The 14,884-nt window shown below is 38.5% G+C and overlaps 1 long non-coding RNA gene across 2 annotated transcripts in view; it reads right to left on the bottom strand.

Annotated features, from left to right (window-relative positions):
* The window catches only part of LOC138105879 (uncharacterized), a 31,907-nt gene that overhangs the window by 6,741 nt on the left and 10,282 nt on the right, over nt 1-14,884 (bottom strand). Inside the window, exon 1 of one of the 2 annotated variants that reach the window (XR_011148762.1) lies at nt 858-1,230. The exons of the other annotated variant lie outside the window; for it this stretch is intronic. This is a non-coding gene — a long non-coding RNA (uncharacterized lncRNA). Of the gene's footprint in view, nt 1-857; nt 1,231-14,884 lie in introns of those variants that run through there. 2 annotated transcript variants of the gene reach the window in all.

Raw genomic sequence — 14,884 nt, 5'->3', positions numbered from 1 at the left:
AAGTCACCCAATAAAATATTAGCCAAGCAATAATATGAGTATTTACTTGTTTCTTGGCAGTTTAAGATGAGAGCTCTTTCAGTAAAAGCAATGAGCCTTTCCTGCAATGTAAGTGCTCACAGGACATAATAAAGTTGATTTACTTTCAGAGTTTAATTTGAAAGTGTTGCATTTTAATTTAAATAAGTTTTCCTCTCTAACTAACAGGTTAGTTAGGCTAACCTGTCCCAAATCTGTTACAGATAGTGCTGTTTAAGAATGATCAAATTTCTGCTCCTCTCCATGAGTATATAAATATGTATGTTCTAAAATATAAAGTCATTTAATGAAATTATGTTAATTTATTAAAGTCAGTGCAAAATTGTGGCTAATAAAACAGCAAGGAGAAGAAGAAATCTTCTGAAGCAGTTAGGAATAAACATTGATAATCATGTCATAGCTAATTGTTAAAATTTACTAAGTAATTAAGAATTTTTACATTCCACAATAGGTCAAGTAAACAGAACATCCCAAATTCACAGGAATGCCTAGTGCCCTAGCAGGTTCTGTGGGCAGACCTTCAGAAACAGCTCAAAATCACAACAAACTCTGTGTGTTCCTTCAAATTTATGGCCGTCAAATAGCCTCAAAATCAGTTGACATTTATAATCAAATACCTTTCCAAAAAAAGAAAAAAAACTCTGTATCCAGTGCTAACAGGATGAAAGCTGGGTAGGCTAACCAGGCTCCTTCAAGGGAAGAACTATAATTTAGACACAAAGGTGAAATCAAGCTGTGATCAAGCTTAGTGAAGTGTGACTGGGCAGTCCATAATAGAAAACAAAAGCATTTCAAGTTGCATCCTGGTTGTAACTTACTTTTAAATTGGTATTTCTTCATCTGGTTTTGCCTTGATGCTTTTTATAGTAGAAACTGCAAGAAAACACTAGGCAGCAGCCTTTTGTTTCAATATAACCAGTTTTCTTCTTATAGGCCAGGAAGAGATTAATATTTTGTGTATTCTTGAGAATGTTTGTGTTTTGAAGACTTTGAATGTTTGGATTTGCCAAAGTTTTCAAGACTGAAAGATCTGTGAAGCTCTGAAAGAATCAATGATGACCATTGTGACATGTTTCTGAAAGGAGACTGGATGAAAGTACTTTTGGAACACGAGAAACTTCAGATTGGTCAGCCTCCAGCCTGTGCTGGTACTTGGGGTTATTCCTCCCCAGGTGCAGGACCTTGCACTTGCCATTGATGAACCTCATGTTGAACCCTCTCTTCCCAGCTCTCCAGCCTATCAAGGTCCCACTGAATGGCAGCACAGACTTCAGGTGTGTCAGCCACTCCCCCCAGTTTTGAATCATCAGCAAACTTGCTGAGGGTGCAGTCTATCCCTTCATCCAGGTCATTGAGAAACAAGCTGAGTAAGACTGGACCCAGTATTGATCCTTGGGGAATGCACGGACTGCAGGCCTCCAACTGGATTCTGCTCCACTGGTCACAACCCTCTGAGCTCTGCCATTCAGTTCTTGATCCACTTTACCTTGTCCATCCATTTCCTGAGCTTACCTACGAGGGTGTTCTGAAAGAAAAGCCCTGCTGAAGTCAAGGCAGACAACATCCACTGCTCTTCCTTCATTGTCCCATCCTGCCATGTCATCATAGAAGGCTATCAGATTGGTTAAGCATCACTTCCCCTTGGTGAATTCATGCTGACTACACCTAAGGACCTTCTTTTCTTCTAAATGTTTGGTAATGATCCCCAGAATGACTTGTTCCATCACCTTTCCAAGACTGGAGGTGAGGCTGACTGGCTGGTAGTTTCCCTTGCCCTCCTTCTAGCCTTTCTTGAAGACAGGAGAAACATTGGCCTTCCTCAAGTCCTCAGACACCTCCCCTGCTCTCCATGATTTTTCAAAGATGATGAAGAGCAGCAGAGCAACAATATCTTCCAGCTCCATCAGCACCTATGGGTGCATCCTATCAGAGCCCACAGATTCATGGGTGTTAAGTCTGCTTAGTTGACCTCTAACCCAACCCTCTATGACCAAGGGGAAGTGTTCCTTTCTCCAGACTTCTTACCTCTGAGGTCTGGGACTGCTGAGAGCCATCCTCAGCAGTAAAGACTGAGGCAAAGAAGGCATCCAGTAATTCCACCTTCTCTGTGTCTTCCATTACCAGAATACCCATCTGATTCAGCAGCACCTCAACATTATCCCTAATCTTCCTTTTGCTGCTGATATACTTGTAGAAGCCCTTCTTGTTGTCCTTGATGTACTTTGCCAGTCTCAATTCCAAGTGGGTCTTGGCCTTCCTCATTGCATCCCTGCATACATTGACAATGTTCCCATAGTCCTTCCACATGACCTGTCCCTTTTTCCACATTCCATAGATTTCTTTCTTGCCTTTGAGATATACTAGGAGCTCTCTGCTCATCCATGAAGGTCTTCTGTGCCTTTTCCCTGATTTCCTTTTCATGAAGATACACTGGTCTTGACCTCAGAGAAAGTAATTCTTAAATATTAACCATATCTCTTGGACAGCCTTTTCTCCCAGAGCCATAACCCATGTTTAACACCATGTGTCTGTCCTTGGGTAGATCTCGATACATTCCAGTGGCCCTTTCACATAAAGAGCTACTCCGCCACCTCACCTCTCTGACCTGTCCTTGCTAAAAGTACATAGCCATCCATGACGATACTCCAGTCATGTGAGTTGTCCCACCCTGTCTCTGTAATTGCAATGAGATCATGGCCCTGTGACAGCACACAGATTTTCAGTTCTTCGTCTTTATTCCCCATGCTGTGCACATTTGTGCACAGGCACTTCAGAGAAGTAATCAAGCAAACAGGTTCCCTAGAAGGGAATTGAATAACATCACAACTTTTTCTGCTGTTTTCCTATGAAATGAAGTTCTGGGGAAATTTACCTCACTCCATGAAGAATTTGCTTTTTAACAGATTTACTTTTTATAAAAACAAGAATATGGAGTTAGACCAAAAAAGCCTTTGCCTCAATATCCTGTCTTAGACAGTGATTGGTATGCTTTGGGAGGTATATGTGAGATGGAAAATGCAGAAAGGATAATATTTCCCCTGATACTCCATCTCAGTTTTCAGCAATTAGGTAATGACTTCCTGATCTGGAGGTCATATCTGGACCATCATTCTCCATCACAACTGCTACAAATACCACTCAAGAAGTCATCCGGTCCATTTCTGTTGAATCATGGTGGTTTTAACATACAGGAATTGGTGCTAAAGGAACACAATTTGTGGCCTCATACATACACCCTACTACCAAAGAGAATGGTTCCACAAACAAAACAATTCTTCCAGTTCATGTATTTTTTCATGATTCGTGAAGAAACAGAGCAACATAAAAGTCAGGAGCCTGTGAAAAGGGAGGCTGAAAGAAGGAGCTAAGAAAGTTAAATTCTTACAGGTGATTTGCATATTGTATTGAAGTAGGGAAGGCTTAAATAAGGATGAAAACAAGACAGATTGGGAAGGAAACGTGTTCCTAGAAACAGGAAAACATCTTTCCAATTGCTTAAATCATGCATGTTCTAATTAATATAACAAAGGGGTTGATAAAAATTCAGGTATATCAAGTGAAAAGAAAACCAGTGTAGACTAAACCAGAATTTGAAGGTAACACATCAGAAGATAAAATGAAAACTAGTACTAAATCCTTCACACATCAGAAGAAAGCCACAGACTTAAAGCAGGGACAGCTGATCATCAGGATATAATACTACACAAATTATTTGCCTTGACATCCACTGTGGAAATAAGAGGAATTCCCCTTCTGTAATCTTCTTGTAGTGGGCTCAGCAAAGGGCCTGTTTGAAACTGAAGTGGTTGCAGGAGGGACATGGAAAAAAGCAACAAAACAAACACTAAAATATGACCAGGCCTGGATCATGTGCCCCCAAGAGCTCTAAGAGATCTCAAGGATGAAACAGCTAAATTACTAACAGCACCATCTAACTTCTCTTTTAAGGTTCCCGTGGTGCCTGAGGACTGGAGTGTAGCATCTGTGCCATCACAGATGTGGTATTTTTTTAAAAGCTCCTTTGGGATCAAGAAACCTCTAAGTTTGGCTTCTTTACTGAGGAAATTGCTACAAGTACAAACCAAGTGTAGGATTAGTGGATATCTTGAGAAATACGGCCTTCCTGGGAAAAGCTAGTGTGGTTTCAGTAAGGCGAATATTTACCAAGTCTTTGATCAATATTCACACATACCAGAACTACACTTCTTGTTTGCACTTGTCCTAAAAAACCACAGTAGAAGAAAATAGATATAAACAAAATAAATTTGAATTCCTTTTTGTTATCTAAGAGTTAGAAAAAAAATTCCCCATAAAATATCGTATACCTTTTATATATTTGTATATAGTAATAGAATAACATTTTTCAAAGCTTTTAGGAAAGTAAAGTTTCCAGCCATAGGGAAAATAAAAGATCAGATTATTTTCTGTCCCAGGACATAACCTCATGAAGCTCAACAAGGGGAAGTGCAAAGTCCTTCAGCTGGGATAGAACAGCCCCAGGCACCAGGAGATGCTGGGGGCCATCCTGCTGAGAAGCAGCTTTGCAGAAAAGTCCGTGGGGTTGGACACCCAGTTGATCATGAGCCAGTAATGTGTCCTTGCTGGAAAGAAGGTCATCCTGGGCTGCATTAGACAAAGTGTTCCCAGCAGTTTAGAGGAGGTGATCCTTTCCCTCTTCTCAGTACAGGTGAGGTCCCTCTCTAGAGTGCTGTGTCCAGTTCTGGGCTCCTCAGTGTGTGACACATATTAACATAGTCCAGCAAAGGGCCACAAAGATAATTAAGGGTCTCAAGTACCTTGTGGGTGAGGAAAGGCTGAGAAAGCAGGGACCCTTCAGCCTGGGTAGGAGAAGGCTCCAAGGGGATCTCACTGATGTGTACAAACACCTCAGGAGAGGGTGCAAAGAGGACAGAACCAAACTCTTTTCAGTGGTGCCCAGCGACAGAGCCAGAGGCAATGGGCATAACCTGAAACACAGGAGGATCCCTCTGAAATTCAAGAAACACTTCTTTACTGTGAGACTGAGCACTGGCACAGGTTTCTCAGAGAGGCTGTGGAGTCTCTGTCCTCAGAGATATCCAAAACCCCTCTGGGCAACTGGCTCTTGGTGGCTGTGCTTGAGCAGGAGAGATTGCACCAAACAGCCTTCAGAGGTCCATTCCCACCTCAGATATTCTGTGATTATTTGATATCCTTAATGCAAGAAGAAAATGAGAATGGAGAAGACACAAACAGGGGATTACCTTCCCAATCCACAAACTTCTTCAGCCCTGGATAAACTGGTATACCTTCATGACCAGTCTACTTTTTAATCATTAGGAGAAACATCTCCACTCTAAAGTCTGCCAGACCAGCTTTGGACTGGCATTGCTTTCTCTCTCCTTTTTTGTCTCTATTGATCATTCCCTTCTTGTCCTGACCATCACAAGCAGAGCTATCCTGGCTTCACTTGTGCTGAGAAAATTTAGTCTCAAGACCAGGCTGTGGAAAGAGTCTTTCCAATTTTGGGGGTTAAGAAATTCCTTTTCTCCAAGCTTTTTCTTTCTGATTAAAACCGAAGAGTCTTATTTCATTGAGGTTGCCTGAATCTATATGGGTTGCACAGGTCACACATATTTTTTTCCATGCCTCTCTATACTCTAGCGGTTTCCTGTCAGAAAAAATTTGCAGGGGAAAATTGGCAGTGCATTACTTTAAAACATGGAAAGTTCATGCTAGTACCCAACATTTGTACCAATCTAACTCCTCTCTGATCAATCTGCCATTATACACTTTTTACTTACTTACTTACATTCATTGTTCCTTCTTTTACACAGCCAAATTTTATGCTTATCTGACATTTTTAAATGAGTTTACAGAGGAAAAGCAACTCTAGGTCACAGTTTGTGGTGGGGTATTTTTCATTTTTATCCAGGAAATCTGACTTGAGCTGTTACAATGCCACCTCACAGTTTAATTACTTTGGCTTTAAGAATGCAGAATAACTATCCTGAGTTTCTGCCTTCCTGCAGCATTCAGCTGGAGCGAGCTGTTGTAGTGGTGGTGCCTCCAGTCTGCAGCAGCCCTCCAGCTGAACTAGGCTGGCCAAGAGGAAATAACTTGAAAGAATTCATAACTAGGATCTGTTTGGCTGATAAATAAAATGTTTTTCTTCTAGTTTCTTTTAAGCTCTCTTTTCAGAAGCAGCCTTCTTGCAATACTCTAACCATGATTTTAAACAACATTTCAGGCTTGAATCCTACTGTGTTATTCTTAACACCCTTGTGCCTCCCTGCATGGGCCAGGGATAGAGCTGGCTGTACTTTGTTGCCCAAATCACTTTCTTCTTCGTAGGTGTTACCTGGATCAAGCTCCAGCAATAAAAAGGAGCATGAAAGACCTGAAGCAGAACAGAGCTGCCCTTCCAACTTAGCATATTCTGTGATTCTGTGATCAGACCCCAGGACCTGAGAGATACATCAAGTGGGGAGCCAGGCAGAGGGTTCTTGGATTGTGGGGGAATAAAAAAAGAGGGGAATTTCACATAGGGTTTCTGCAGCTGTTCTACAAGATTTACACCTTACAAACAGTTGGATATTGAGGTGTACAGAGACCTGTGAAGATCTATTGATCCCTATTCTGAAAGCTTAATAATACCATGACACTTAATATTAAGATGCCTTTTTTGTATCTACTGGTCTTGTCAATTGATAAACACAAGCATTTTCTTTAAAGTACTGTAAGTGCAAGGAATTTTATGTTTTATAAAATATCTTTCCACTCTCTAAAATGTGGTATTTTTAACCCAAATAAACTCTGTGCATGCCTAACAATAGCTGAATGCCACAGTTTAGAGAAGCCCTGTGCTAACATTTGTTTTGGCAAAGTTAGTTGCCTGTGCAGTCTGCAGGGAGTAGATTAAGCCCAGGTAATGAATAGAGCAGTTCCATGGGAGAGAAAGCTAGAAAGAGTAAAGATTTTGCATTAGGGGTTCTCATAAATTTATAGCAAGAGTGTGTGTGAGAGCATTTTTCTCAATGGGTAGGTGCACACTGAGAGAGAGAGACAATCTTGGCAAAGATTTTGGCTGCTGTGCTGGACTGACTAACATCACCAACTCACACTGAATATTACCATCTGTTATTAGCAGCAGTCAGCATGTTGCTGCTGACTCTGTATCACACATTCGTACCCAGCATACTTACCTAGGATTCACAAATTCTGCAGGCTTTCTCTCAACTTTAGTAAATCAAATGTAGACAGTATGTTTGGCCCAATCCAGAAGGAGGCCATTAATACACATTAATACATTGTTTTGATCAATGATACAATAACCTCATTTCCTTTATCTAATCCAGATAAAGGGATATAGGCACATTATACAAACAACTTCAGGAACAATTTAGTGCTGCTAGAGAAAGCAGGCAGGATATTTGTTTTAAAACCAAGGTTTTCAGATTCCTTTTTGGCAATAATTTTATGTCTTTCTGAAGGCTCACACTGCCAAAAGCCCATGAAGTGCTGCATTTTATGAGCTCTGTTGATTATCACAGCACTGGAAAGCTCAAAGGGAACACGCTCTCTTAGTGCTTCTGTCACCCTGGAACGCGTGGGTGGTTTCTCCCTTACCTCTGTTTCTCATAAAACACAAGCTGCTAAAACAGTTTTGTTTTGTCCTTCTGTTATCCTTCACCAGCATAACTTTATTTAACTGAAATTTCCTGTAGTGCTTGTTAAGCATTAAAGATCTTTATAAAATAGCCATGCAGATTCCAAAGGGAATCTAAAGCCATGTCAATATAATGAAAGTTCAAAACTTCATTACTCTATGTCCAATGAATGGTGTGCAATTTTTTGCTAGTGAAAACTCCAGCCTGAAGAGCAGAACCATAAAATGCAAAATCAGTAAGTGTAGGAGCTACCAGAAAGTTGCATATTAAAACTACCAACTAAATTAAAATTAGGAATGCTAATGCTATTTTAATTAAAGGGATTCATTTGGTTGGAGGGTAAAGTGAACTGGATCATTATTTTTGATCACTAGAAGACAGTTTACAGTAATGGGATTTGATAATGGTTTTGCTGAAAGCAAGGAAAAGACACTTATAAATGATTGTCCAAAGTTGCATTTGTATGATCCACTACTGTACAATCCACTGTGTTTGCATAAGGATATAAAGAGGGTTAGTTTTGTCCTATTATTGTTCTGTTCCAAAGCAGTTACCAGTGGATTTGCACAAAGGACTTCAGCTGCAGGCAACTTCAGGGACTTTGTCGAAGGAAAACAGGAAAGTTGGCTTATTTGCCTCATTAAGTATAAGCTGTTAAATAGCAGCCATGGCACAAACTTGCAACACTAATTTTTAGAATATGGCCATATCTGCATCAGATATGATCTGAGCAGGACACTAACGTGAAGAAAAGTGAGAGGTTCAGTGCAGAAGGACATGAGCAGGTATAAAGACAGATACACTGTTGTGCTAGTTAAGGTGATTTGTCTGCAGATATGTCTGTTGAAGACAGCTAGACAGACAGATTTATGTATTTTAATACTGTTCATCTGAGAGAACTTATATTTGCAGACATCTGAAAAAACTTCAGTAGACCCTTTAATGTGCTTGTCATGGTTAATCTCTTCTGCAGACCTCTGAAGTCTAGGTTCACTTATATCAACCAAGATAAATTTGGCTACAAAAACTAGAAATAATTTATAGATTCCAAAGTCAGTCTTCTGCAAAATCCATAGAATACAGGAAGAATCACTTGTTCTAGAAACTTTACAGTAAATAAATATTGTGTTAAACATCATAGCAATAAACACTGTTTCTAGCACCAAAGGTTTAGACAATGGAGCATTTCCTTTCTTTTTCTTTTTAAGCAGTTTTTCCTTCCGACATTGAAGAATATTATTACATTTTCAAACTGACAACACTTCGTAGCTCATTAGGTAATTATTTAATATTGTTTATTTTTTCTTTGAGGAAGAATTTCAGATTAACAGATGACTTTGGGGAAAAAACTCTATCCTTTGGTTGTTGCTACTTACTCTACTGATGGCATTCTTATTCTTCTTAAATGACTCTATCCTCTATTCTAAACATAAAATAACACCGGAAGGGATTAAGTAGGATCAGCCTGTTGAGAAAAATACTGAGTATATAAATAATTAGTCAGTTCCTAATGCATTTGTTAATTTTGAGGAGGTCTTTCAGTTTTGCAACTGTACAACCTCACCTCACAAAGCACAGTTGTCTGGTTGTTTCCCCAACAGGCAGCACCAAGACTTGACTTTCCCACCACTCATGTATGAGACTAGAAGATAGTTCAGCTGTTCAACAGCCACTGTGACTTCATGCAGGCATAACCATGTCCTTAACTTCTTTCAATAGCACTTCATAAGAAAACTTTGAAATTTTGTTGGCCCTATGTTTTTGGCCCGCACTTAGTCTCTTGCCTGCATGGTATGTCAAGTTAGGAACCACAGGACATCATCTCATCACATCCAGATCAGCTTTGCCAAATTTCAAGGCATAAATAGTATCAGTGCCTTTTTTCCCTTTCCTTAGGTTTTAGGGGGAAAATGCATCCACAGTCCAGATGTAGTACATCGTCTGAGTGGTTATATCTGAGTTTTAAAGAGATTTGGGACCTTGACGCCTGAAGTATATCATAGCATTGAAAATAAAACCCAGTCAGAGACGTATGAGTCAGAAAAAAAGTAAGTTGTCTAAATAGTTATTGACACATTCCTTGAAAATAACTAGAAAATGTCAATAATGTAGTTATCACAAATAAATTCTGAATGTTTTTCCTACTTGCATTGCATACATAGTATGCACTAGAATTTTTCCTAGGATAACTAAACAGTAGGTTGGATTCCTCTACATCTGAACAATAAATTCAACTTCTTTTATTTCTTAAGTCTGTAATTACACAAAACACTACAGTATATAGTATATATATATCTATCAGTATATAGTTACATTGAAAACCTTATTCTGGAAACCTACACTTATTACAAATAAAGCTTTATACTGTCACTACTTACTTGCAGAGATAAGACTGTAACAGGGTTCTCATCTATCTATCTGGCAATATCATTTCATAAGATTAAACATTTTGATTTGTGTTGCAGATGTGTATCAGCAGCAATTACTAAAAGAGATTTTAAAAACGACATTTCCTTGCAAAGCCAGAAGGAACATTAGCTTCATCAGCTTTACAAATCAACTTATTGTTAAATTTTTGTCGGGGTCTCCCCCACTGCCATGTAGCCCTGGGGGGGAGGCATGAGGTTTCCCTGCCCCTGGTCAGCCTCGTTCCCCATTGGTTGTTTTGTGTTCCCCTGCACGGGCAAGGACCCTCGGGTCCCGTGATTGAGCAGTTCCTCGGCAGAGCCCCGGCCATGCGGCTGGAGAAATAAACATCTCTGAAACATCTATCAAGAATCAGTCCATAGATATTTCTTTTCCACAGCCTCCTTGTTTGATATACACGTGTTACAGTATCCCCACTGCAACAAATTTTTATTCAGATTATATGCAAATATGTGGTATTTGTTTTTCCACACTCTACTAGCATTCTATCTAAGCACAGAATCAGAGAATCACAGAATGTTTTGGGCTGAAAGGGACCTTAAAAATCATCCAGTTCCAACCCTCTGCCATGGGCATGAACACCTTCCATTGGACCAGGTTGCTCAGAGTCCCATTCAACTTGGCCTGGTCAGGCCAACAAGCATATAGAACAAGGTTTAGTGACTTGTAAGTAGGTCTTTTTAGTTGTCCTGAGGACAATGCTGACAACCTCAGGACCCTGTTTTCATACATTCTATGTCTAATTTGGATTAGAGGTTTATTATTCTACCTTTCTGAAATCTGGAATAGGAAATTTATGGAGGAGCCTGCTCAAAGAGCAAGTGATGCCTTGATGAAGACGTTGGCATATGCATCCACTAGAAATTCTCCCAGATTTGTTTTTTAATCCTTACCCATACAATTTAGCATGCTATTGCTGCACTCAGTGTTGTCTTTGTACTTCTAAGTTTACTCACGCAATCAAAGCTCATCAACACAAATGTTCACATTGAGGCTTTTATTAAAAATAAAAGGGAATGATATAAAAATTGTTGAATTGTAAAATGGAGAGAAGCTAGGGCACATGAGGAAAAAAAGTCCCCATCAAAAAAAAAACATCACTGAAAATCAATCTAGAACTTTTACCAGTACTTGGAACACATTTGGTTTTGTTCGACACTTCAGCAGGGTCCACTCCTTATTTTTGTCCTCTGGGTGTCTCTCTTTTAATTTTAATGACCCCTTACACAGTACAGTTTTAGTCACAGATGGATGAGGATTTATTGTTATTGTGAATAAGAATTATTCTGAAGGCCTTCAGATTGCACTAGGTCTTTCTGTGAACAACCTTCTTGTTTTGAGAGCTTATGATTAATATACAAAAAAGGATAATCATGTATGAATTAGGATAAGTACCACAGCAATCAAAAAGGTACAGTAATTTGTCATGGATTTGGCAATATTACACATTTAAATTAAAAGTCTGGACAGTAGAGAAAGACATTTTTCAAATTAAGCCCGTATGGGGTTCCAAGCAAACTAGAAGACAAAATAGGAGTTCAAAATGTTATTATTATATTTTTCAATAAGGAAATCACATTGCAAGAGGTCTGCTTAGTTACACAAACAGACACACAGAAAGGAATTCAAGGTAAAAAAGGCCATGTGGCTCACATGAAACAGAAACTGAACAGAGATAAACTGTTACATTCTTGACAGAAAAGCAGGAGTGGGAAAGACCAAACCAAGATCTAGAAAATATATTATTCTCTACAAGATTTAGGAATCTATGCTTTCTCCTGCTTCTATAAGAGAGAAGTCTTAGGTGAAATACCACAGCAAAGGGATGAAGTAGGTGACTAAAATTCCTTTTAGATCTGTTACCACTGCTATTGGTATTTTTTGAACATAGGAACTATTTTGTGTCCTACTGGAAAATCTGTCTGGCCAGTGTCAGATAACTAACAAATCATACTATGCTTTTTGAAGTCTGTCTGTACTATATTAAATGTGGCAAAATATTTTTACATGTAGCACATGTCACGTTCAATAAGCCCTTGGGAACCAGGAGGCAGGCATTTAGTAATCAGATTTGTCTGTGGCAGTGCTCTGTCACTTTTATGAACTGTTCAAAAACTAAAATTGGATCAGTCATTTGAGTCTAAGCTCAGATTTCTGGAAACACATAGTTTATTTGTATCAAAGATAGTTAATTTTATAGGTGTTTACCTAAACTCACTTGTCTGATTTAAGATGTGCCAACACATTTTTTATCATACTAATTGTGTTGATCAGAATTTAGTTCCCACCATGCTTACACAGATTTGGCAATACTGGTGACTTTGGTCTCCGGAATAATTCTGTGCCTAAGGATCATGGCAGTGCTGGTGTCTGCAGTGATTTTCCTGGCAGGGACTGTGTTCTCTTATTGCATTATCCGTGCCTTGCAGAACTGCAGTTTTACTGTTTCTACTTCCATCAGCAGTTGCCTGAGATTTCTCAGATATATTACCTGTTGCTTGTACTTTTACCTCCACTTAAGCTCTCATTGCTCAAAATATGTCTCTGAAAGATAACACTATGGTAGACTGATTTGTTAGACTGATTTTTAGCTTCTCACTTTTTCTCTTTCTCATTGAAAATCTGTCTCAATGTTTCTGTTTTGTCTTTACGGTTCCTAATGCATGTTGTACTTTCTTTGTTGTAACTTCATTGTCTGTTAACTTTATTGTGTGCAAACTTCGTGTTCTGCATGATTGCTTTTTAGTGTAGTTTAGGTCTCAAATGAACTTTTTTTAAATGCAAAATACTTGAATATATGACACAAACAAGAAATTTTTCATATTCTGTCTTTTTCAATGCAAATCTCACACCGTACTTAGATTTACTGAGGACAATTCTCTCTTTGGAAGTTATGTACTGCCACAGGAAATCTTCTGATTTTTAAACTAATTTTTAAACTGGTAAGCATTATTGTAATCTGTGTGCATCACTCAGACTCGTTTGTCTTTGCAAATACAATCAGCAACTAACTCAAGATATGGGTTCTTCTGTCTTCTCATTCATAAAGTTCTTTGCTTTCACCTTTTATCACAATTTGCCTTTATTCTGATGATTGGGGGAAATTACTTTTGCTGGAAAGGTATCACTGGAATAAATTACCATTTAGAATTTAGAAAAAAAAAAAATGTAGAATAAAATCTCTTCACAATAAACATGGTTCTTTGGCACTTAGTAAACCCAGTTTTAACTCTCTTTACCAGTATAGAAGGTTAACAGCTTAAGAGCAGGAATGTAACTGCATCTCCTGTTTAGTAGTTTAGATACTACTAAAAATGTATATTTGAGTGGTTACACATAATGCTTTTACACCTGGAACATGTAATAAATTTCGTCTTAAGTTTCTTTATTTTCTCCATAGTAAAAAGATAATTTCCTCAGAATCAAATTATGTTGCATGTTTGTATTCATTTTAAATCACATAGTTCTGCAATTAATATCTGCTTCATTTTGTATTACACTCTGAATCACCACCGCACTGTTTCTTCAGCATTCATTGTAAGAATGAATGAATGGAAAAATTTATCTTTTGCCCATCTGAATAAATGCAAGGTGATCTTGTGGCTCATTTCCTGATCCATCTAAAGGAAATTTTGTCAATTTAGAAATCTTTGTTTCAGGTGGGAAAAACTGCCCCATTTGGGTGTTCTTTTCTCATCACTGACTTGGAGAAAGAGACAACATGGACAACTAGCTTTAAACAAGTGTGTTGGTTTAGAGTGCCAAAATAAGATAGCATAAATCCTAAGATGTCCTACCTGGAGAACACAAGTAGCATTGCATAGATTTTGTTTTCAAACAATGGTTTCCTATTTCTGCTGATTCCACAGGTTTAAAGTTACCCAAGCTTCCTTTTAACAGCACTTCACTGAGTGTAATGACACTCTGTAAACAAACCCTGCTTAATCTTTTCTCCTTTTGCAAAGGAGAAAATGGGAAACGATTTGGCAAAAAGATTGCCATTTTTCAACTTATTGTAAATATGTTCTCTATTGGAAGAGCTGCACAATTATGTAATACATCATGAATGATGTTGTTTCATTAAAAACATTACATATGATATGTTTCAGGACTTCATTACCTCTATTCCTATCTGAGACAAATCATACTTTTAATATACACCCATGTTCAGCACTAGTCTGGGTGTCTGTGCAGTTTCAGCTCCAATATTTAACTGTGTGCATTTCTGTTAGCATGTTTTCTCTCACAGAATATTCCTTTGCTTCAAGGAAGGTAGGTATCCCAAGAGATTTATTGTTTAATGCTATAAACATCACACAGAACCTTTATTTATGTTTCTATTTGATTTTTATCTGTATTTTTAAACTATTTTTAAAAGCCCTATCCTAAATAAAAGTGGTCTTATAACTGAAGGTGCATTTGTTTCAAGGAATGAAGTCCCCAGAAATTGTGTTTATACTGCACAAGTAGGCATGCCCCACAGAAAATATGCATTCCTGCTTCCATGACCATATGGATCCTGTATGTGTTTCCATCCTCCCTAGGTTGGAAAGGAGTAGGGTCTCATCCTGCTCAAATTCTGCCATCCAAACGTTCAGGCAGGGTATCATAGGACCCCAGAGACACTCCCAGATGTGCTTATGTTATAGATAAAATTATTCAAACCAAATCCCATGTACCAAATGGCTGCAAGGAAACATCAAGTGAATGTGTTGGGTGGCCAGAAACAGCTGTAAACTACAGAAAAGTTTAGCATTAAGAACTACATT

Source organism: Aphelocoma coerulescens, chromosome 2 (assembly GCF_041296385.1).
Source record: "Aphelocoma coerulescens isolate FSJ_1873_10779 chromosome 2, UR_Acoe_1.0, whole genome shotgun sequence".
NCBI lineage: Eukaryota > Metazoa > Chordata > Aves > Passeriformes > Corvidae > Aphelocoma > Aphelocoma coerulescens.
Note: the sequence above shows the minus strand (reverse complement) of the source record. Positions and strands in the feature narration are given on the sequence as shown.